The sequence below is a fragment of the Myotis yumanensis genome, unplaced genomic scaffold (assembly GCF_028538775.1).
Source record: "Myotis yumanensis isolate MYYU_CA2020_CCGP unplaced genomic scaffold, mMyoYum1.0.hap1 SCAF_3, whole genome shotgun sequence".
Classification (NCBI taxonomy): domain Eukaryota; kingdom Metazoa; phylum Chordata; class Mammalia; order Chiroptera; family Vespertilionidae; genus Myotis; species Myotis yumanensis.
The window spans coordinates 134,613,131-134,637,219 of NW_027223754.1; positions in this window are offsets into that span (position 1 = coordinate 134,613,131).

Here is a 24,089-nt window from a genome sequence, read left to right on the forward strand (position 1 = left end):
GGCATCTCACCCCTAAACAAAAACAAGAATTTTAGTCAGATTTAATAATCAGCCCTCTTTCTTGCTGTACACATTCTGTTAGAATTATATTTGTTTAGTTTTGCAGGGGCAGCAAGAGAGAATCACATTCCAGTCAGTTAAGACATCCTATCTAATAAAGAGGTAATATGAAAATTGGCCATCACTCCAACACACAAGATGGCTACCCCCATGTGGTCAAAGATGGCCGGCAGGGAAGGGCTGTTGTGGGTCATCAGGGTGGCAGGGGAGGGCAGTTAGGGACAATTGTGCCAGCAGGGTAGCAGTTAGGCATTGATCAGGCTGGCAGGGGAGTGGTTAGGGGGTGATCAGGCTGGCAGGCAGAAGCGGTTAGGGGCAATCAGGCAGTCGGGCAGGTGAGTGGTTGGGAGCCAGCAGTCCTGGATTGTGAGTGGGATGTCCTACTGCCCGTTTAGGCCCAATCCCACCAGGATTTAGGATTGGGCCTAAACAGACAGTCCGGCATTCCTCTCCCTTCTTACAGCTGTCAGTCTGTTCCACATACCCATGTCTCTGTTTGTATTTTGTTCCTCAGTTTATTTTGTTCATTAGATTTCACATAGCCAGGTTTTGAACTGCCTACAGAGAGGACCATGTGACAGAACTTTGAATTGACCCACCAGCTAACAGCCAGCTAATCAATCACACAGTAGCAATAAAATGAATTCTACCAACAATGACAGAGACTTTGGAGGCAATTTTCCCCCCAGTTGAGCTTCCAAATGAGAAAAAAGTTTAGCTGATATCATGATGATGGTCTTATGATACTAGAGCAGAGGGCCAAGTAAATTGTGTCTGGACTTCTGACCTATAGAAATTGTGAAATAATAAATGTGTGTGTTTTTTAACAACAACAAAAAAGAATTACATTTGTTTACACAAAATGAACTATCATCCATTTGTTTTAATTTCAAATATATGTGACATGTTGAACTTTTTCTTTTATTTTTTCTTTAAGTTTTAATTTTCTCATCTATCTTCATAAGGTATTCATTATACATGTAATAGATAAATTCCTGTAAAGAACATTGTTCCAGTCCTTGTATGAAATTAGCATTTGATGTGTGGTAGCTATTATTATTATTAGTGTTATTTTTTAAAATATATTTTTATTTATTTCAGAGGAGAAAGGGGAGGGAGAGAGAGAGAAACATCAATGATGAGAGAGAATCATGGATTGGCTGCTGCCTGCACGCCCCTCACCAGGGATGAAGCACACAATCTGGGCATGTACCCTTGACCAGAATCGAACCTGGGACCCTTCAGTCCCCAGGCCAATGCTCTATCCACTGAGCCAAATCAGCCAGGGTATTAGTAGTAGCATTTTTAATGGACATGCAATGAGTTTCTATATTTACCATACTCAAAGCTGAATCCATTGACTTCTGCAAAGTTACTCTTCCTCAGCGGTGGAACTGAATAAATTGGACCAGGAAAAAAGCAGAAGTAAGAGTCTTTGACTTTAGATTCACTAAAACCAACAGGTAGCTGGATGAACCTTAATAGTCTTCTTTTTTTGAATCATCTCTAGACTCTTTGTAAGAATAAAATGGATTTTGATGCCTGGCTTCCATCTGGTGGGGGTGGCAAAGAATCTTCCTGAAACTTCAGAAAGAATTACATACATTTAGATGAGCCCATTCACAAGCTGAGATAGCATACTCTTGGCTACCCCAAGTCACAAAGAGCTGTCTTTAGGGCCCATCTCCAAAGGCAGCTCTCATTAAATGGTGGACCAGGGTTCTAGTCGAGACAGACAAAACCCACAGGGAAAGAGAGCATATTTGTTGAATTATTCTGATGTAAAGACATTCGCTGAAGGTCACTAACCATAAGAGAAATGCAAATTAAAACCACAATGAGATATCACCTCACACATGTCAAAATGACTATCATCAATAAATCAACAAAGAACAAGTAAATGTTGGCAAGGAGAACAAGTGGAGAAAAGAGAACCCTAGACCACTGTTGTTTGGAATGCAGATTGGTGCAGCCAATATACTGTGGAAAGAAGTATATTTTTATCAAAAAATTAAAAATGGAACTGCCTTATGATCCATCCATTTCACTCTAGGAATATAACTCCCTCCCCCAAAAGAACCTGAAACACTAATTTGAAAGAATATATGCACCCCTATGTTCATTGCAAATGATAATGTTTAAAAAGCAATCAAGACATTACATTCTTAGATATTTTAATTAATCTTCTGTGTAGAAGTAAAGGCATACTTTTACCGGGCAGGGAATCGGCAAAATTATATTGAGCTTCTACTATGTGCTAGATTCTAGGATTAGGACAGTGGACCAAAAACTTGTGGAGTTTATATTCTAATGTGAGAGACTGACATTAAATAAACATCAGGTGCACAACAGTATATGGTTTGAGTATTTAAGAAGTCCTTAATATCAACCCTGCAGCCTTAGAAGCACATGCACTAAAAATATCATTTATTTTTAGTCTGACTTCTCTACCAAGCTCTAGACTCCTATCAAACTGCCTACTCAAATCTTCATTTCAATGTCAAATAGATCTTTTTTACTGGATACATCTAAAACTAAATTTTGTCTTCTCCCCAAATCTTTCTTATCCACAACTTTCCACATCTTTGCTGATGTGCTTGCTGCCAAGATCCCTTGTCAGCACTGACACAGTCATTCCCCCAGATGCCAGGAGTGTTGGCTGCTTAGACATCACAGGCGAGTCCTTCTCCTAGAATTTCCTGATTCAAATGGACAGCAGCTGATGTGCCAAGATCACGCCCCATCTCCAGAAGTAGTTTATATTCAATGAATATTCAGTGCAGGGGTACAAAGGCCCAACTCTTTCACCTGAAATTTGGACCTCTTGGAGAATCCATCTTAGTTACAAAGTTCCCAGTTACATAATGCCTCCATTGTCACTGAGTCACATTTCAACTTCTATCTGCATGCTATTCCCCTTTTTCTTACAGTATTTTGTCTCCCACAATAAACTGCCTGGTGACATTTCCATTCAAGTAATGTTTCCTGGAGATTTTGTATGAAGAGTGTTGATCCTAAATGTGGCCTTTAAAAGCAGACTTTAAATTGAGATTTTTGAACTGAATCACCAACTGGCTGACTGGAATGAACATGCTATCACTGGTGGTAAACAGTACTGACTCTAGTGGTGCTATTGTTTTACACTTCATAGATGTGTAATAATCTTAGCAAAATGAATACAGTACATCTTCATTTGTGAGGTTAGAGAAAATACTAATTATATAGGACAGATTTATGCATTAGGGAAAAACAAGAAGGGCTAAGGGTAAATAATCAGTAATTATAGATGAAATGTGTAAACTAAAGGATTTCTCAGCAGTATATAAGATTGTCTTCTCCTGGAGCTAAAGGACAGATGAAGTTGAGGATGAGGCACAGGATGTAATTATAATGGTAGTGTTGTAATGTATTCCGCGAATCACAGAAGGACGCCTCAAGAAGTCAAATTAAAGAGTCACATTTATTGCAATCCGGGACTATGAGAGGGCATCTTGCTTTCCCAAATCTCATAGTAACAAGATGGCCAAAAAATCAGACTTATATAGGCAAAGATCACAAAGGTATTGATTACATCTTAAGGTTTGGAATGAGGAACCTGGTTTGCAAAAAAAGCAGTTTACAGAAGCAGAAGCAGCATGTTATCTAAATTACAGTTTTGGGTCTCTGGATCACTGAATTGACAGAAACACATTATCTAGAACCCTCTGGTCTGGAATGAGGAACCTGGTCAGACTTAAGTATGTTATCTAAATTATAGTTTTGGGTCTCTGAAACACTGAGTCAACAAGGATACATTAACTGGAGCCCTCTGACCTTGGGATAACTGTGCTGTCCTTCTCAGGTAATGGAAAATGTGCTTTCTAAGACCAGTATGACCACAATCAATGGGATATTCACAGTACAATCAATAGGGTATTCAATTGAATGGGATGATTTATATAATTCAGAAAATCAAAGTAACTTTTCTATTGTTAAACCAAACAGCAGGGTTAGAGTTAAACTACAGTTTCTACCTGAGATGATTGCTACCATACTTCAGTAGCAGAGTTCCAGGGAAAGTTTAATTCTTCATCCAATCCCTCTAGGGAGGAAGGGACTCTGACTTAGGATGTATACATCTGGCTCAATGCACTTGATAATCGGCAGATGTGACTCACTTCCCAGCTTATAAAGGCTGCAGATCTGGTGCCATGATATCCTCTCTGATTGGTCACTATTACCTTAGACTGGTTACTATAGTAACTCCTGAACTCAAAGGTAAAACACCACTTGGGACATGTGATGCCCTCTTCCCTCATTGTTCTTTTCTTTCTGGCTTTCTTCCTTCTTCTATTTTGTGAATATAGACCTTTTTGGCTATTTCCAGCTCCCTTGTCTTATGTAAATGCAACTGTTGCTGCTCCCTGTACCTGGCTCCCCTATGTTATGGAGATGTACCTCTTGCTGCTTCCTTGTCTTATGGAAATGTAACTGCACCTGGCTTCCTTGTGTTATGGAGATGTACCTTCCCCCAATCTGTAGCCCTGTGTTTTTCTATGGACCCAATTCTAAAATTTCCCTAAGCCTGCCTATATTCCCTTAAAATTCCTGTTTCAAAAGGATTACTTCCAAAAGGAGTATATAAGTGGAGGACTTAGCATGTCTAGCAAGCAAAAGTTTGCTGCCTATTTATGGGAATAGACTGGGAAAATGAGGAACCTAGGGGGAAAGAACCTGAAGTTGGACAAAGGAGTGTTTATCAATATGGGAACACTCTTTCATGATTCAATATTAAATTCTGTGGCAAGGAAAATGAAAGTAATATGCTGCTGCAAGTTTGGGGCTTGGAAACTGAAAGCTTACTGGAAGTGATGGCCAATCTTAAATGAGGTAGAAATGCCAGAATAGCTGTGGCATATGGTAGAGAAAAGAATTAAATGCCTTAGAAAGGAATGTATATTATAGTGTAGATATTATATAACACCAGGAAATTTCAGCCAATTATATTCTGTGGAAGGTCCTAGAATATACTATTTCCCAAAGCAATAAGGCTCTCCGTTGTAGATAATAGCATCTCTGGGAAAGATGCTATTACTAAACTGAGCTTACTGATTGCAATGTCATAATGGTGATACTGAATTTTTGGACTGGAACCGGATTCTTTGTCGGCCAGAATGAAGAATGAATGCATGGACAGAAAGTGGTATAGCAAAGGTGAAGATTTATTGAAGAACAAGTACAGACTCCCACATGAGGAGAGGGAAAGAGTCCCACAGAACTGACTCCCAAGTAGGGAGGGTGGAAAGGGTCCCACTGAGTTCCTTTTCCCTATGGTTTATAAAGGCTGCAGTTCCTGTGTCCTGATATCTCCTCTGATTGGTCAATATTCCCCTTCAAATTGTTTACCATACTGATTCCTAAGGCCTTCCTCATAGTCCTTCCATTTCTCTGGGTTTTCTTCTTTTCCATCTGAATGAAGGTCTTCCTTCTCTTTATTTTGTAAATATAGACCTTTCCTGGCTACTTCCAGTTCCCTTGTCTTATGTAAATGAACTGTTGCTGCTCCCTTGTCTTATGGAGATGTAACTGCACCTGACTTCCTTGTGTTATGGAGATGTACCTTCTCCCAGTCTGCAGCCCTCCCACCACTTTTCCATGGACCCCAATTCTAAAAAATCCCTAAGCCTGCATATGTTCCCCCCAAATTCCTGCTTCAATGGGAACTAAAACTGATAGAGACCAAGTGATCATACTTGGCCTTCAAAACAAGACAGGCACAATGATGATAAAGAGTAAAAAGTTTGAAGGCATCTGGCAGGCCTGACTTCAGAGAACTAGGGAGACAGTTAATATAACATAGGGCTAGATAGATGGATAATGAACAAGTATATCATTGCAGTATCATAACAAAAAGAAAGAATTAATAATTAGTATTTTGAAGGAAGCTAATGCAACAAAAAGTCACTGGAAATTGAAAGGGCGAGGGCTAGGCCCTCCACCTTGCCCCAGGGTAAGGGCTAGGCCCTCCACCTTGCCCCAGGGTAAGGGCTACGTCCTCCATCTTACCTTGGCCACTTGCTTGGCAAGGACCTTCTTCCCAGAAGTCTAAGACTCTGCTAGCCACACCCAGGAACAAGACATCGACTTGCGCCTGGCCAATCGGCAGAGCACAGTCCTTTCTCCTCCCCTTACTCCAACCCCCCCCCCTTTAAAACCCATCTCTAGGCGGGGTTCTGTCTCTCAGCCACTTGGCTTGTCATTGTGTCGGTGAGTCTGGTGGATGGGAGCTCAAGCTAGCTTGAAATACAGATTCTTATGCTTTTGCATCGCATTGGCTGGCTCCCTGATGTGGTTTCTTGGGAATCTTGAAATCTGGGCATAACAGAAATATCACAATCCTTTTGTTTTCACCAGTCCTCTTTCTATAAAATGAAAATGAAAAATGGTAAGTCCCAGTGACTATTACAAGCTTAACCAATAATAACCCCAATTAAAACTGCTATGGAGATATAGAAATGAAAGAATAAAGATTCAGGTATGTAGTATAGGCTCATTCATCTCCCAAATATTTTATTTTTTCACCTCTCAAGGAAGAGAATCAGAAGCAGTTCACAATCACTTGGGATTGAAAATATAGTACATTTTTACAGGTTTGTCCCAGGCTATGCTAACCTGTCTGCCCTCTGTTAACATAATCCAAGTAGACCTAAACCACCTGGACATTTTGGAGAATATTACATTGGCCCACTCTCCATTTTATGAATGCTAGAACACTGATAGGATCTAGTGAGCAAGAAATGGCAAATAAATTGGAAGCCTTAGTAAAACACATTTACTCCAAAGGAAGGGAGATAAACACTACTAAGATTCAGGGGCCTGCTATATCAGCGGAATACTTGGGAATTTAGTGATCTTCAGGATGCTGGGAACATTACCTCCAACCTAAAGGATATATTACTGCATCTCACACCTGCTAGCATTTAAGGAGAAAGTACACCACCAGATAGGCAATCTTGGGTTCTGAAAGCAGCCTACTCATACTTGGCAATACTTCTCCAACTATTCACTAAGTGACAAGAAAAGCTGTGGTCTTTGAGAGTGTTCCACAGCATAAGAGATTTCTGCAATCAGTCAAGATAATCCTGTTGGGTCATATTACTTGGAAGAATTTATGGCAGAGGTACCTCTGGTAGAAAAAAAGTGTTGTTTGGAGTTTATGGCAAACCCTAACAAGAGGAAAACAAGCCCAGTAAAGGCCTAAATTCTTACAATGTCTTATGAAGTTTTGCATGAGCTGTCCCCTGTCCTCTCTCTGACCTCATTTTCTGTTATTCCCTCAACACTGTTTATTCCAGTCTCATTCTGGCTCTGTGCTGTTCCAGGAATGCTCCCTCAACAGGGCTTTTGCTCAATCCCTGATGCCTGAAGGCTCTTCTCTCAGATGTCTGCATGACTAGTTACCTCACACTGCATTTAAATATTGGCTCCATGTCACCTTGTTAATAAGGTGCATCTTGTATTGCAACTGCTGTTTTGCTCTATCATCCCTCACAACCAGTACATCCAATCTTGATTATTCTACTTTTTTTTAATAGCGCATTGCAGTTCTAATATCCTTGATATTTATTCATTTAAGTTATTTTTACCTGTTTGTTTTATTTGTGTCTCTTCAATTATAGAATATAAGGCAATCGTCTTTGTTTAGTTCACTTATCAGTCTCAAGTCCTTAGAACAATTCCTGGCATTGAGTAGATACTCAACAACTTTTACATAATAAGTTGGGAGAAGAGAACAATCACACTTTGATTAAAATAGCCTTTGAAATAATAGTCTTATACTTTAGCAAAGTACTGAAGACAGGGTTTAAAAATAGTTAATATATCTGAATAATTTATAAGGATATCTGTTAACCAGATTAGAGATAAAAATACAAACCTGTGTGAGGTTGTTACTGTTGATAAAACAATATGCTAGATTAATCAATCCTCTGAAATCTCATTAATATCTAAAGTTTCTTCTCTATCTACAGCGCAATGTAAACATTAATGTTATAAGTGATAACTTGAGATTCATAAAGGAAATGTTGCTAAAATACATTCCATGGGTACTCTTTAAAATTTGGAGAAAATGCATTTATTAATTATATTTCATTTTGTATAATCAAAAACAGTATTAATGATAAAACTTAAAAATGGTTAATTTATGTTATTTAGAAAATACTCACTTAGATTAGCACCCTTGCCCTTGATTTTAAATAAGAGATGCATATTGTCACACTATAAAATTTCAATTATTAATGTGGAGTTTCTTCCAGTCTATGGATTGTGTAGCATGTGTTTCAAGTCACAGAGCATGTTCTACACAGAACATTTTTGACTGTCAGATCCTATCTTCATCTCTAACCTCTGCCTATCCATGTATTCCCACATGGAATTAGCAAGAGTCTAAGACTAATTCAGTCCCAGCCGAATTCACAGGAGATATTTATATCCTGAGGCAATCATCTACATATATAAAAGCCTAAGCGATCATCGCAACTGAACGGATGACTGAATAGGCTGCGTGGGGCGACCAGGCCAGCAGTGGGGTGAGTGAGAGGCGACCAAACGACCAAGCAGCAGGCTGTGTGGGGTGACCAGGCCCATAGGGGGGAAGTTGGGGGTGACCAGGATGGCAGAGGGGACCAGTGAGGGGTGACCAGGATGGCAGAGGGGGCCAATGAGGGGCAACCAGGCTGGTGGGTGGGGCAGTTGGGGGTGACCAGCCAGGCAGGCAGGTGAGCAGTTAGGAGCCAATGGTCTTGGATTGTGAGAGGGATGTCCGACTGCCGGTTTAGGCCCAATCCCAATCTCTAGGATCGGGCCCAAACCAGCAGTCGGATATCCCTCAAGGGATCCTAGATTGGAGAGGGTGCAGGCTGGACTGAGGGGACCCCCCCCCCCCCGCATCAATTTCATGCACTGGGCCTCTAGTCCTATCTAATAAAAGAGAAACATGGTAATTAGCGTACATCCGCTACCCTTCCCACTGGCTAATCAGGGCAATATGCAAATTAACTGCCAGCCAAGATGGCGGCCGGCAGCCAGGCAGCTTGAAGCGGAACAGGAGGCTTGCTTGCTTCAGTGACGGAGGAAACCAACGTTCCCCGCCTGCCTTGCCGGCCTCTGAGCTTGCAGTTTAAAACATTGTTACAAATATAGAAGCTAAACAAAACCCCAGAAACCTGCTTTCAGCCAGTCGGGATCTCAGAGCTGAAGTTGAAACAGTGTTTCGATTATAGAACCCAAACAAACCAGATACCTCCTTTCAGCAGCAGAGGCCTCAGAGCTGGAGCCAGAGCTAAAGCTGGCCCAACATAAAAAAAGAAAAGAAAAAAGGAGCAGTTGGGAGCTTCAGTCACCCTCCAGCCTGAAAACAGCCCTCAGCCCCTCACCCAGACTGGCCAGGCACCCCAGTGGGGACCCCCACCCTGAAGGGTGTATGACCAGCTGCAAACAGCCATCATCCCCTCACCCAGGCTGGCCAGGCACCCCAGTGGGGACCCCCACCCTGATCCAGGACACCCTTCAGGGCAAACCAGCTGGCCCTCACCCGTGCACCAGGCCTCTATCCTATATAGTAAAAGGGTAATATGCCTCCCAGCACCTGGATTAGCAGAGCCACGAGGCCTCACGGCACCGGGATCACCATGACAGGGGGCAGCGCCCAAACCCCCTGATCACCTTGTGGCTCTGTGTGTGACAGGGGGTGGGGCCACAACCTCCCTATCCGCCCTGCTCTGTTCATGACAGGGGAAGGTGCCCCAAACCCCTGATCAGCCCTGCTCTGTGCCTGATGGGGGGGGGGGGCTCTCCAACCCCCTGATCGCTCTGCGGCGCTGTGTGTGACAGGTTGTGGAGCCCCAACCCCCCCTTCCCCCCACGGGCCCTGCTCTGTGTGTGACGGGGTAGAGCCATAACCTCCCCATTGGCCCTGCCCTGAGTGTGACAGTGGCGGCACCCCAACCCCCTGATCAGCCCTGCTCTGTGGATGATAGAGGGCGGCACCCCAACCCCCTGATCCGCCCTGCTCTTTGTGTGATAGGGGGCGGTGCCCCAACTCCCCTATCGGCCCTACTCTGTGAGTGACAGGGGGGAGCTCCTCAACCCCCTGATTGGCCCTGCTCTGTGCTTGACAGGGGGGAGCTCCCCAACCTTCTGATTGACCCTGCTCTGTTCGTGACAGGGTACGGAGCCCCAACCCCCCTGATTGGCCCTGCTCTGTGCATGACAGGGGGTGGCACCACAACCTCCCCATCGACCCTGCCTTGAGTGTGACAGGGGGCGGTGCCCCAACCCCCCAATCGGCCCTACCCTGAGCGTGACTGAGGGTGGCATCGCAACCTCCTGATCCGCCCTGCTCTGTGCATGACAGGGGGCGGCGCCCCAACTCCCAAATCGGCCCTGCTCTGAGCCCTACCAGGGGCTGCACCCAGGGATTGGGCCTTCCCTCTGCCACCCGGGGGCAGGCCTAAGCCAGCAGGTTGTTATCTCCTGAGGGGTCCCAGACTGTGAGAGGGCACAGGCCGGGCTGAGGGACCACCCCCCCCCGCCCCGAGTGCACAAATTTTTGTGCACCGGGCCTCTAGTATATAATAAAATGCAAATGACTAAAATACTGAATGACTGGTTGCTATGATGTGCACTGACCACCAGGGGGCAGATGCTCAACCCAGGAGCTGCCCTCTGGTGGTCAGTGTACTCCCACAGTGGGATTGCTGCTCAGCCACAAGCTGGGCTGATGGCTGGCAAGTGCAGTGGAGGTGGCAGGAGCCTCTTCTGCCTCCAAGGCAGCCCTAAGGATGTCCAACGGCTAAAGGGCACAGGCTGGGCTGAGAGGACCCCCCCCTCCCAGTTTGTGCACCAGGCCTTTAGTAATTTAATAAAATCATAAGTTAGTACTCAGTAGGGGACCTTAGATACAATCTTAGGAAATCTAATCCCTGGCATATAGACAGGGCCCTAATGGACAGCTCTTGGTACCAAAGAGGGCCATTGTGTTTACTTGAAGGCTGAACTCTACAAGTTTCCTTTAAACAGAACATCTCTGCTTTATTTCTATTTCCACTTGAGGCAGTTTTTCCCCCAAACAAGATTTCTCAAAATTATTTTTAAAAATTGAAAACACTACCAGAATCAATATTCCAAAGTGGAGACTGAGGCACAAATGTTCTTTTGTTTAATTGATGCATTAAACCATTTTTTATCCTATAGTCTAAGCAGTGGAAAGGTTCTGTAAATTCCTGAGGTTAATGATACAGAGCCAATGAAAGTGGTGGAAAGGTCTTTGGAATTCAAAGTTTTAAAATATAAAATCAAGGAAGTTTCATGTCATGAAAGCCAAAACCAAGAAGCAATGCAAAACCTTGAGGGTCAATATAAGTGGAGCTGTTAAGATATATGGCTACTGCAAAATCTACATCTCAGGTTCTGAAGTTTCTTAAGAAATTTTACTGTCTCCTTGACCTCTCCATTGGATAAATAAGAGAATTATTCATCTTTAACACACCTTGTGCAAGAAAACTCTCATTTTTCTTCTTCAAATCCCCTCCCTCCATCTTTACCAACTCTGTAATTAAAACTGTAGACCCAGAAGCTCAAGCCAAGTTTCTAGAGTTTATCCCATTTTCCCTTTATTTTTATCAGTTTCCTTATTAAGATATGAATCAGTCCTGTCAATAATATCCCCAAACATATCAACAATATTTTTTTTCTCTCCATTTGTATTAGTCTGAATCTAGTTCAAAACCACCACCTCTCCATAACTGAACACTGCAAAGCCTGTAGTAGCTATCACTGCTTTTATTCTGACCCTTATTCTGTCACCTGCTTTTTACATGGTAAGTAAATCTAAGTAACCAGTTATTCTCAATTGCATCATTTTATTTTAATGTCTTGGATTATACTCATCATTATTTGGAATTTGTTAGTATTTACTTATGTGTTTATTTAACATTCAACTGCTTGTATTGAGAAGGCTAAAAAGGGCTAATTCCAATGTAACCCTGATATCTGGGGGGCTAGCAATCTGGATCTGTGCTGGCAAGCCCAGTGTACATTCTTGATAACCTACAATTAAGGTATTGCCAGAAACTGGTCTTGCAAAACCTGCTATCTAAATACAGAGGCCATAAAACTGTGAACAGTGCACTGTCCCGGGGGGGGGGGGGGGGGGGGGCGTAATTAATGCTGGCACCAGACCAGACCATCAGATATGGCCTGGGGGCCTTCTTGCAAAGCCCGTGAAAAGGACCAGAAGCATAATCCATATTTATGGGACAAAGACCCCAGGAAGATATAAAAGGGAAGCCCTGCATGTTACTTTACTCAGATTTGGGAAGTTATTCCACTGAGTCTGCCAGCGTATTAAACAGTGTAACTCCTTTTTTCTAAAAGTGTTGCTTGGTTTTTCTTTGGTCTTCTGCAACAGTATTGCTTATTTAACTGACGACTACAGGGTCCAGGTCTGTCTCATTCTCACCTGAACATGTAGGTGCTCAATAATTACTATTTGTTGAAGAAATAAATAACAAAAAGTCAAGTTAGATGATGCTATAACTATGGCTTGAGGTTTCTAAAGTCCTATTGTCTCACTCTTTGGTAAACATGTTGAGTTTTTCTTAACAGGACTAAGTTCACCAATATCAACATGAAATGTGTGAGGTTTAAAATACTGCCAGATAGGTTACCATTTGTTTTCAGCCAAACAGTGACAGATTATACAGACACTGATGATTAATGCTTTTATTTAGTTATTTATTTTTAACAGAAAGATAATCTCTCCCAGTGACTACTTTATTCTTTCTCAACTCTCTTTTTGGAAGGGACAATACGTGATATAGTAATATGAAACCATGTATATTTGCTTTAGGAATCCACATCTTTTGGTTGTACTTTGGTTACTTTTTAAAATTATGTTTTCTATATATTAGTACTAATTTTACTTTATTTAAATAGCACATCGAATGATGCCATGAGGCTTCACTGCCAATATGGGCATTTGGAAACTAAGCTATTATTCATTTGGGGGAACATGTGCAGAGTTAAGAAAAAAGATTAAAGTTAAAAATATTTTTTTGTTTATGGCTTAGAAAAACCTGCTACATTCTAAAGATTATTTTATCCAATTAACCGTACTTGTTCTAGAGGTTAAATCATCTCCTCATAGCTATCTGGAGACTTACTTGGAAAGAATTAAAGATATCAATTAAAGTCCAGTGCTTTACTACAGCCTGTTTTGTGCTCTATGTATTATTCATTCAACCCATTTATTGATCATCCACTATATTTGGAGCAAGGTACAGACTATTGCAGAAATATTAAAATTAACAGAGTTGTCAATAGTCACAGAATAAATAAAGTAAAATATATTTCAAAGTCTATTTATTAATTGTCAAACTGTTTGGTAGCATGCTGACACCTGAATTTTGTATCTCACTTGTTTAAAAAAAATCCTTTCCTCAATACTCTCTCAGTCTTACTCTACTCCCCGACTCAATGACTGCTTGCAAGACAAATTGCTCCAATTACTAAGATATTTTATGTACTTTATATACACTATTGCATTTAATATTTATATCAAGCCAGCATTTGGCATTATAAATCCTACATTTAGGCAATGAACTGAAGTTTATATGCTCTAGTTAGTAAGAAGTTGAGCTAATTTTTTATATCCTCTCTATATAACTTATACCTATACCCATTGTTATGCCATTCTCTTTTCTGCTTATTTTTCTTGATCTTCAATGTTTCCTGATTTTTAACTTCATCTATTTTTTTACTCAGGAATCTATATATGTATTTTTTGTCTCTAGATTTGCACTACCATTTTTAATAGGCTATTAAATTTAATTCCCTGTCTGGGGTATTTTCCCAAGTCTAATTTTGTAACCTTTCCCCCACAACCATAGCCTGTGACCAAGTGCTTCCAACAAGTTATCCACAAGGTATTTTCTAGATGAAATATTATTTGAGTATTAACGTAAAAATTATAAAGATGAATGATCTATCAAAAGTTGTTATTCTTACAATGCACATAAATGACTTTGTTCTGCTGACGATGGGAATCAGGGGGCAATGGAGTGGAAGCTCCCCCCACCATGCCCTTTTATATTTAGGAATTGAGCTGAACTCACTTTGGGGGAGGCCTGGAAAGGGTGACAGGGTCACGGATAGAAGGATGGAAAATGGAGAGGTGGACACCCTGCTCGGTCCCTGCCTGGGTGGGGTCAGGCAGATGAAGGCCAGCCAGCCTGTCCCACAATTGGGTGAGATAGGATTCTCTGTGTCCACCTCTCATCCCGTGGGCCCAGCCACTCCCCTCAGCTCCGGGCAGCCCTCTGTGTTCCTTGACAGCACCATCTGCCCTTACATGCTTCTTGCTCTAAATGAGAAGGAAGAGAACAGTTGGCCCATAGACAACTACACAGAAATATAGGGTTCATGCCTGGCAAGTGCAGTGGCAGTGGCAGGAGCCTCTCCTGCCTCCGTGGCAGTGCTAAGGAGCAGCGAGCCAAGTGGTAAGGAGCAATGAGCAGGTGGGGGGTAAGGAGCAAGGGGTCCCAGACTGCGAGAGGGATTTCCAACTGGACATCCCCAGAAGGGTCCCAGACTGCGAGAAGGTGAAGGCTAGGCTGAGGGACCTCCCCCAAGTGCACAAATTTCGTGCACTGGGCCTCTAGTCTATATATATAAAAGCCTAATATGCTAACTGTCTCACCAATCTATTAGTCAGTCATTCAGTTGACCTCTTGACCCAGTTACTATGACGTGCACTGACTACCAGGGGGCAGACGCTCGCTTGTAGTTTAGCTTACTGCTGGGGTTAGGCCGATCGAGACTGGGTGAGACCAACTGGACACATCCTGGAGCCCTCTCACTGTTCCTCCCTGGCCTCTAATATATTTTTTCTATTAATTTCCTTTCGATGTGCATGAATTTGTTCACTGGGCCGCTAGTAATTATTATAACTGAAGATTGAGCATAACATTGGAATCCAATTGTGAGTATCTCGGATATCAATAAATTGAACTATTTACTTGGTACTTCTACTGGGTGACTCCTGAGATCACAGAAATGAATAAAAATAATGTGGTCAAAGAAATTATAAAGTGTCACTTAGGTCATGCTATGTATGAGTGGGATTTTAAAAATCTAATTATAACAAAGGAGTCTGGATGGAAGGTTTTTATTAAACACTAAAACACTAGAGGCCTGGCGTATGAATTCGTGCATGGGTGGGTCTGGACATCCCCATCCCTGATCGGTGTGTGTGGTGGGGGCTGATCAGTGTCGGGGCTGGCTGGGTGGAGGGACTGCATGCAGGTGGTTGGCCAGCTGGCCCTCCCCCTTGGTTGAACTTCTAGTAGAACTCCCGGTCAAGGGGACAATTTGCATATTAACCTTTTATTATATAGGATAGGCTGGGAGAGGAGTACTAGGGTGCTTCTTGGCTTCTAATGCTGGTGGGGTAATTGCCATTGTGGCTTGCCTTTGTCTCTTATCTCCCAATAGCAATTTTTTATTTTAATCCTTATCTGAGGATATTTTTCATTGATTTCAGAGAGAGTGGAAGAGAGATGGAAAGACAGAGAGAAATATCAATGTGAGAGAAACACATCGATTGGTTGCCTCTTGCATGTGCTCTGACCAGGGCCTGGGCCAGGGAGGAGCCAGCAACCGAGGTACATGCTCTTGGCCAGAATTGAACTTAGGACCCTTCGGTCCACAGACAGACGCTCTTTCCACTGAGCCAAACTGGCTAGGGCTCCAGATAGAAATTATTTTTGCTACTCCTGGAAATGTCATTAGTAATGTGAGGTTAAGGGGATGAGGAAAGGGAGTCCTCAAAATTGTAATGTAAAATTATTATAAATGTATTCTAATAAATGAAAATTTATTATTTATGTCAATATTCCTATGAAATCTGGTTGAGACTGGTTTTGTCTATCTCAGTGACAGGATATTGGGGAGGGTACACGAGGGAACAGGTGGTTAGTGAAGGTCATGTCTCTGATGTTCCAGCCAAGAGGGAAAGTGTAAAGAAGGAGCTTGAAGCCCTTGGTCCTTATTCTAACTTTTCTGCATTGCTCCTATAGACTACTCCCACTAATCCCCCTAAACTCCAAGTTGAATGAACTTGGACAAGTTATTCCTGCTTTGCTTCTTTTTTCTCAGCCATTAAATAGAGGTAATAAATACCGCACAGGCTGTTGTGAACATTTAATAAATTAAAGCACATTAAGCTCTTGAACAGTGTTTGGAAGGTAATTATTGCTCACAAAAAGAAGAGCTATTATGAGTATTTTATTATAAGTCTAATTAAAGTAGCATCTTAATGACATATGAATAAAAAGATTGAAATTATCGCTGAAGTGTCAACTATACATTGAGATTACCACTGATGGTTTTACCAGTAATTAACATTTATTAACTTTATATTTCTTTAGATGTTTCAAACATTTTTCACAAATAATCCAACATTTTACAATAAAAATTAGAACTGTGAAAATATACTTAACCATTAGTCTAAATGATAAAATTCAACCCTACCATGGCTTGTCAACTGACCATTGACTCCTAGTTTCTTTGAAAAATTTTGGAAGAATAATTTCTATAAGACTGTTTCATCCAGGATTAGCTAGGCTATTCTGTGCTTTAAAAAAACAAATAAAACCAAACAACAAAACAGCATGATATCAAGCTACGGGGTTTAAAACAAATACATATATATTTACTACATGTCTATCACAAGTCACCAGGATGGGGACAGTGTGCTTTGCATCAGTTTTTCAGGAGTTCAGGTTGATGGAGCAATCACCATCTCAAATTCCCACTGACATGCAAGAGCAAGGAAAGCTCCAGGCAACCTTGTATTGGCAGTTAAGTGTCACATTTCCTTTAACAACTCATTGATCAAAACTAGGCATATGATGACACCAAATAATATGGGAACCTTGGTGTAGCCAAAAGGTTTTTTATCTTCTTTCATAAAATTGTGAAAAATTAGGAAGTTAAGGAAAGCACCTAAAAGTCCAAGATTGAAATGCCAATTGGGTAAAGATTCTATCATGCCATAAAATAAGGGGCTCAAAAAAATGGAATAGAAGATATAATGGAGGTCAAATGGCTGAAAGGAGACTGGTTTAACCAACTTAATTACTTAACATTCCCACCTGTCTCTCTAACAAGATAACTAAATCAACATACTAAAAACTGAGCTCCTCATCACCCTAATCTGACTGCAAATATTTCATCTCTGCAAGAGACAATTTTATTTTTTAAGTTGCTAAGGTTAAAACACTCCAAGATAATGTAAAGCATAGTAAATTATTTGGTAAGCCACAAAATCTTTCTTTCCAGATAGATCACTCAAAAGGCTTAATTTTTTAAAAAAATTAACAAACAAATAAAACTTTTGGATTATCTTATCAGGAACAGACCAATAGTACATGAAAAGTTTGCCCTTATAACAGGGAAAAAAACCAAAGTATAATTTTGCATTAATGTGTTTTTTTATATCAAAACTTATTTTAAAAAATACTTAAATCCATTCCAATTTCACCAGCTTGACCACACATAAAATATTTCCTCCCAAATTTTTATATATATTTTTTATTGATTTTAGAGAGGGAGAGAGAGAAGGAAACATCACAGATGAGAGAGAGTCATTGATCTGCTACCTCCTGCATGCCCCACACTGTAGATTGAGCCTGCAACCCAGGCCTGTGCCCTGGCTGGGAATAGAACCGTGACCTCCTGGTTTATAGGTCAATGCTCAATCACTGAGCAACCCTGGCCAGACCCCAAAATTCATTTTCCATAAACCTTCTATAATCTCTTTATATGCATCCAGTTTTTGTTCTTTTTGTTCTTTTTTGTTTGCCCCCACTTATTCTGGAACAACTACTCATTTTCATTTTCTTATCTAGTTTTCATACACAATTGTTTTCTTTCAACCTTATTTTTTCTAAGTAGGTTTAATTACACAAGTTGATTATAATTCTTAACCCTGAGGATCCTTTATTTCTAGTGAACACTAGGAAGTAAGCAATTGTAAACTGTCTGCTACACTAGAATTCTGTGGATAGTCAAATTTATAAATACATTTTCTAATTCCTAGATATAAATTCGTCCTCATAGTAAACTTTTCAGTGTGACACAGAATATGCTTTGTAATGGACCCAACTAACTTTAGTTCCTCTGTTAAAGAAAGCCAAGTAGAGCCATAGCCAGTTTGGCTGAGTGGATAGAGCATTGGCCTATGGACTGAAGGGTCCCACATTCGATTACAGCCAAGGGCACATGCCCAGGTTACAGACTAGATCCCCAGTAGTGCAGGCAGGGGGCTGCTGATCAATGATTATCTCTCATCATTGATGTTTCTATCTCTCTCTCTCTCCCATCCTCTCTGAAATCAATAAAGAAATATATTTAAAAAGAAAGAAAGCTAAATCTGTGTTTGGTACTTAATGTTACAGTATTTTATCTTATTTGGAAACTAGAGGCCCAGTGCACGAATTCATGCACTGGGAGGTGGGGGTGTCCCTCAGCTCAGCCTGCATCCTATCCAATCTGGGACATCCCTCTCACAATCCAAGACTGCTGGCTCCCAACTGCTCTCCTGCCTGCCTGCCTGATTGCTCCTAACCACTTCTGCCTGCCAGCATGATCACTCCCTAACCACTCCCCTGCCAGCCTGATCAATGCCTAACTGCTCCCCTGCTGGCCCAATCGCCCTCAACTGCCCTCCTCTGCAGGCCTGGTCCCCTCCACTGTCCGCTCTTCAGGCCTGGTCGCCCCCAAAGGTCCTTCCCTGCGGGCCATCTTGTGGCAGCCATCTTGTGCCCTCATGGGGGTGACCATCTTGTGCGAGGGTGTGGCAGTCAATTTGCATATTACCTCTTTATTATATAGGATGATCTACATATTCAATGAATAGCCATCATTTAACTTATCTTAGTAAAATGCTAAGGTTTTAGTTACCAAAAAGATTTTGGAAATTATTTTTAATTAGATATAGCATAAAGCATAATTATTCTTGGTAAGTTCATCTATAAACTTTTATCTTAATTACAACTGTTTAATTTACTTGTTCTTTACAATTATGTTTAGAGTGTTCATGAAAATTTTATGAGATTTTAAACAGCTTACCTTTGTCTAAATTCTCATTCTTGCTGTCAAATTCTGTACCATGAGTTTATTTGCCTCTTAGTAAACCTAAGTAGCATAAAAATTTTATATTTAATATTGATAACTCACGAGTTCTTGTCTCATGAAAATTGAAGAATTAAGCCACAGGCAAAAAGGATTAATGGAACCAAAGTTTATTGGGAGAAGCCAGTCCTGGAAAAGGTGCAGCTGGGGTTCCAGGAGCAGCCCAGAGTTCAGAGCTTCCTTTTCATGTTACAGTCAGGAGTAGTTTAGTATCCAAGCTAATTACAATTTATTAGTCCATATGTGGAAGCCCACATGGCCATAAGCATGTGGGCACAGGGGTTGTGCTTCCCAGCAACAGGGATGTCAGGTATCCATTGTGCTCTGCGCTGGGGGAGAAAGGAAAGGAGCGTGAGATTTTTTTGTATATATGCTTGCCTCACTGCCTTGTGATTGGTTACCTGCATGCTGTTTTTGTAATAGCCATGCATTTTAAAATTCATGCCTCTTGGGCACCTTGCTTCCCACCCCAGTTTGGTGTCCTAGTTATTCTTCCTAGCTGGGTTCCTGGTTTTACTTTCTCCTCTCATGAGCCTGCCCCTATCTACCTAACTTTTTTCTGTCTCATAGGGACATGCCAATTTTTATTAATCCAACACATTTAAATTACCCTTCTCCCCCCAAAGATTATGTAAACAATTTGGGTTATTTTCTTTATTTCTGAGAGCACACTTAATTTATATAAATGCTTATGTGTCTTTAAGCCAATTAAATAGATCTCTTTACAAATTAATTTTGGCATACTATCTGGGGATAGGAAAAAAACACATTGAAGTTGAACATGTTTATCTGACTCATTGACACCTTTTTTTACTCATTATTCTCTGTCCAGTGTAAAACAATTAGCCTATAAATCAACCCTTAGGTGGTGGTGGTGGTGGTGGGGAAATAGCAGACATGGTTTCTGATTTATTTAGGAATATGCAGCCTACATAAAAAAGGAAAACAGATATATATATATATATATATATATATATATATATATATATCATATAATATATCATATATATCATATAATATGCCTTTTTAATATGCATTAGCATATGTAAACAGATATAGGTATATAAGTATAAAGTCAATATGTTGATTATGATTCAAAATTTCTATGTCAGTTTAACATTAACTGCATGTTTTGTTTTGTTTTTAGCTTTGATCTCCTTCTCCCATTTATCCTAACCTTCATCTTCTGGCAACCACCAATTGCTTTTCTGTATCTACAAGCTTATCTTTTTTTGTTTATTTGTTTGTTAGATTCTATATAATGAGAGGTCATATGGTATTTATATTATTTTGTCTGACATTTTACTTAGCATAATGTCCTTGAGGTCCATCTATGTTGTGAAAAAAGGGAGTATCTCATTCTTTTATTATAACTGGATAACATGTATATGTATATTTACATGCATACCACAATTTTGTTATTCATTTATCCATGAATGGGAACATGTTCCTTCGATACCCTGCTATTGTAAATAATGCTACAATGAATATGGGAATGCATATGGCTTTTGAAGTAGGTGTTTTCTTTTTTTGTTAAATACCTATAATTTATATGATAATTGTTGTATCATATGGTAGTTCTATTTTCTAATTTTTTTGAGGAATCTTTATGTTATTTTCATACTGGCTGCACTAATTTACATTCCCAACAATAGCTCACAAGGGTTCCCTATTCTCTACTGCCTTGCCAGTACTTATTATTTTTTTATCTTTTTGATAATCACCATTATAACATGTGTGAAATGATAACTCATTACTGTTTTAATGATTAACATTTTCCTTATGATTAATACTGTTGATCATCTTTTCATGTACATGTTGGTCATCTGTACGTCTTCTGAAAAAATGTCCATTCAAATATTTTATCCATTACAAAAAAAATCTTATAGATGTTTTGCTTTGTGTTTATTCCCCCCAATTGATTTGTGAAGTCTTTCTATATTTTGGATATTATCCCTGTATCATTTATATGCAAACTAGAGGCCTGATGCACAAAGATTCATGCAAGAAAGGGCCTTCCTCCCCCTGGTTGCTGGCACTGCCTTTGCTCCAGCCTGGAGCTGCCTTTCAGCCTTTCCAAGCTGCCCAGAGGCCGGGAGCGGCTGGGGCGGTGTGGAACGCCTGCGTCATTGCCATGGCAATGATGCAAGAATCCCACCCCACCCCCAGCCGCACACCGCCTGCATATGCAAATTAACCCGCCATCTTCATTGGGTTAATTTGCATACTCACTTCTGATTGGCTAGTGGTCATCACGAAGATATGGTCAATTTGCATCTTTCTCTTTTATTAGTGTAGATATGTTTTCCATTCAGTAATTTTCCTTGTTGTTTGGTTAGTTTCTTTTGCTGTGTTGAGGACAGTCTTGTTCCAGTGATTGCAAATGAGATACTGATTTCTGAGTCAGTGTTTTGATATTGGACTCCTAGGAGGGAGCAACAGAGGAGATATTTTTTTCAGGTTTCCAGGCTTGAAGCTATTGCTCAACTAACTTGATAGACTTTTATTACAATCTTGTAGTTTCTTCAGAGTGGAGAGACCATTCAGGTAAAGGATTAGTAAACTGAGTACTGAGAAAAGTAGGATAGAGGAGAGTAATTAATAAAAGTCATATCAGTCTTATAGTCTTTTATTTCAGACTAGAGGCCTGGTGCATGACATTTGTGCACTATTGGGGGAGAATCGCTCAGCCCGGCCTGCGCCCTCTCACAGTTTGGCTTCTGAATGAGTGGCACTCCCCCTGTGGGAGTGCAGTGACCACAAGGGGGCAGCACCTGCATTGAGCACCTGCACCCTGGTGGTCTGTGCACACCATAGCGATCAGTCGTTCCCCCATTCAGTCGATTTTCACATTAGCCTTTTATTATATAGGATACCTCTTGTATCTAGAACTTCTTATAATTTTAATTTTTCATTAACCTTTTGCAATGAAACTTTCAATGAAGCTATTTTGGAATCTTGAAGCTTTTTAGGACCTTCTGCATACCAATTAAAATAAGTATCCAATTCTGTTTATTTGATTTGGGAATCTTGGCTTTCAAACACATTTCTTAAATTAAAAACAACAATAAAACCAACTTGTTTAATTGAAACATTCCTCATAATGGCCTTTGTAATTCTAGATTTCTTAGTAAGATTTTGCCATTTTTGTACATATATACAGCTTCTGGAATCATAGTTGTTAGGCATAAAGTAATCAGGCATGTCAGAAGTTGGCATGTGCAATTCTGTGAAACCTGGGAATTTCATTTCTTTAGCTACTTGTTGGGTGTCTCAGACTAAATCAGTCCTAAAGAGGGATGTGTTTCTGGGTTGGAGATTTTGTGATTTTTGACAGTGTACCTTGTTGCACAGAAATTTTCTTGAGGTTGGCAGGTGACTCAGTGTTAATCTAACCTATTCCATGACCAATATAATCTAGACAAGAAGTCTTAGAGTTAGTTGGTGAGTGTATTAATAATTTTAATTGCATAACCTATTCCTACCAATTTTGTCGCTTTGGTTTTTGAAATTACTATACAATAACTCTATTATTCCTTTACCTCATGAGCAAATTAGAGGAAACCAAAAGTAACCAAAGAAACAGAACTGTGGACACAAGCAGAAATTAACAAAATGGTACTGCAGATAAACCAAAAGAAGGCCTTAAGCACAGTACCAATAAAACCAGTGCCAGGGACTAAACCAAGAAGAACCCAATATATTAGGACTGCATATTAACCAAGGGCTAGGGATTTGGTTTGCAGATGGAATCCTCTGTCAGCTCAAACTGACCCAGTAAGGCTTAGACAAGAACCATAGGCTAACCAAGCTTAGTATGATTGGTGACTTGAGACTTAGGATAAGATACTCTATATTGGGCCTGTTGTCTGCTTTCTAACACCTCCTAATACCCTTTTTGCTCACTCTGACCTCCTAGAGGTCTCAGGCTATTTGCACTCTGTTTTTTCTACCTAAAATATATTTCTCTTACATACTAACATGACTTATTCCCTCTCCAATTTCAAATCTTTAATTAAATGTCACTTTCTCAATGAAATATTCCTGACTACTTTAATTTTGCCAATCCCAATACTTCCTTTTATGCAATTCCTCAACCTCCTTATTTTAAAATAAAATCCCTCTTATTTTCCAATTTAGCACATATCACTATTTTCTATGCCATATGTTAACTAGTTACCTTGGTTTTTGTCACATTTTCCCACCAAATGAAAGCTCCAATGGGCATTGTTAGTAAAGGTACTGTTTTGTGTTGATTGACTGAACTGATTGTTATTCTCAACAGAAGCATTTTGAACTATGATGAAAATATGATTTCTTTAAATCATATTCAATTTTTTATGTTTGGTTATAAAATGTTTATTAGTATTTGTTTTAGTTGCTATAATGGTGTTTAATTTTATAGAAAAAGAATAATTAGTAAACCCTATCAATGAGAAGATTATAATGTTAAATAAATAAGCTTGCTATTAATTTAGAAATGCCTAAAAAACCTGAGGTTGGTACTGTTGAAATAAAAACTATAAAATAGCAAAAAGTCACATACTAAAAAATACAATTATAACTTTTTATTATATCACTGAAAAGTTTTTAATTTTTTTTGCAATATAGGCAATTGGGTAAAATGCTAATTATAAATTATGTTGTTTTATACATATGTTGAATTCAAATCCATAGATGCCTAAATTTACTTGTAAGTTAGGTTCTAAAAATGAATGTGTATGATACATATAGTCAAATTTCTTTATGATTTTGTAAATCATCCTTTAACTATATGAAATTTGATGTGTTGACTA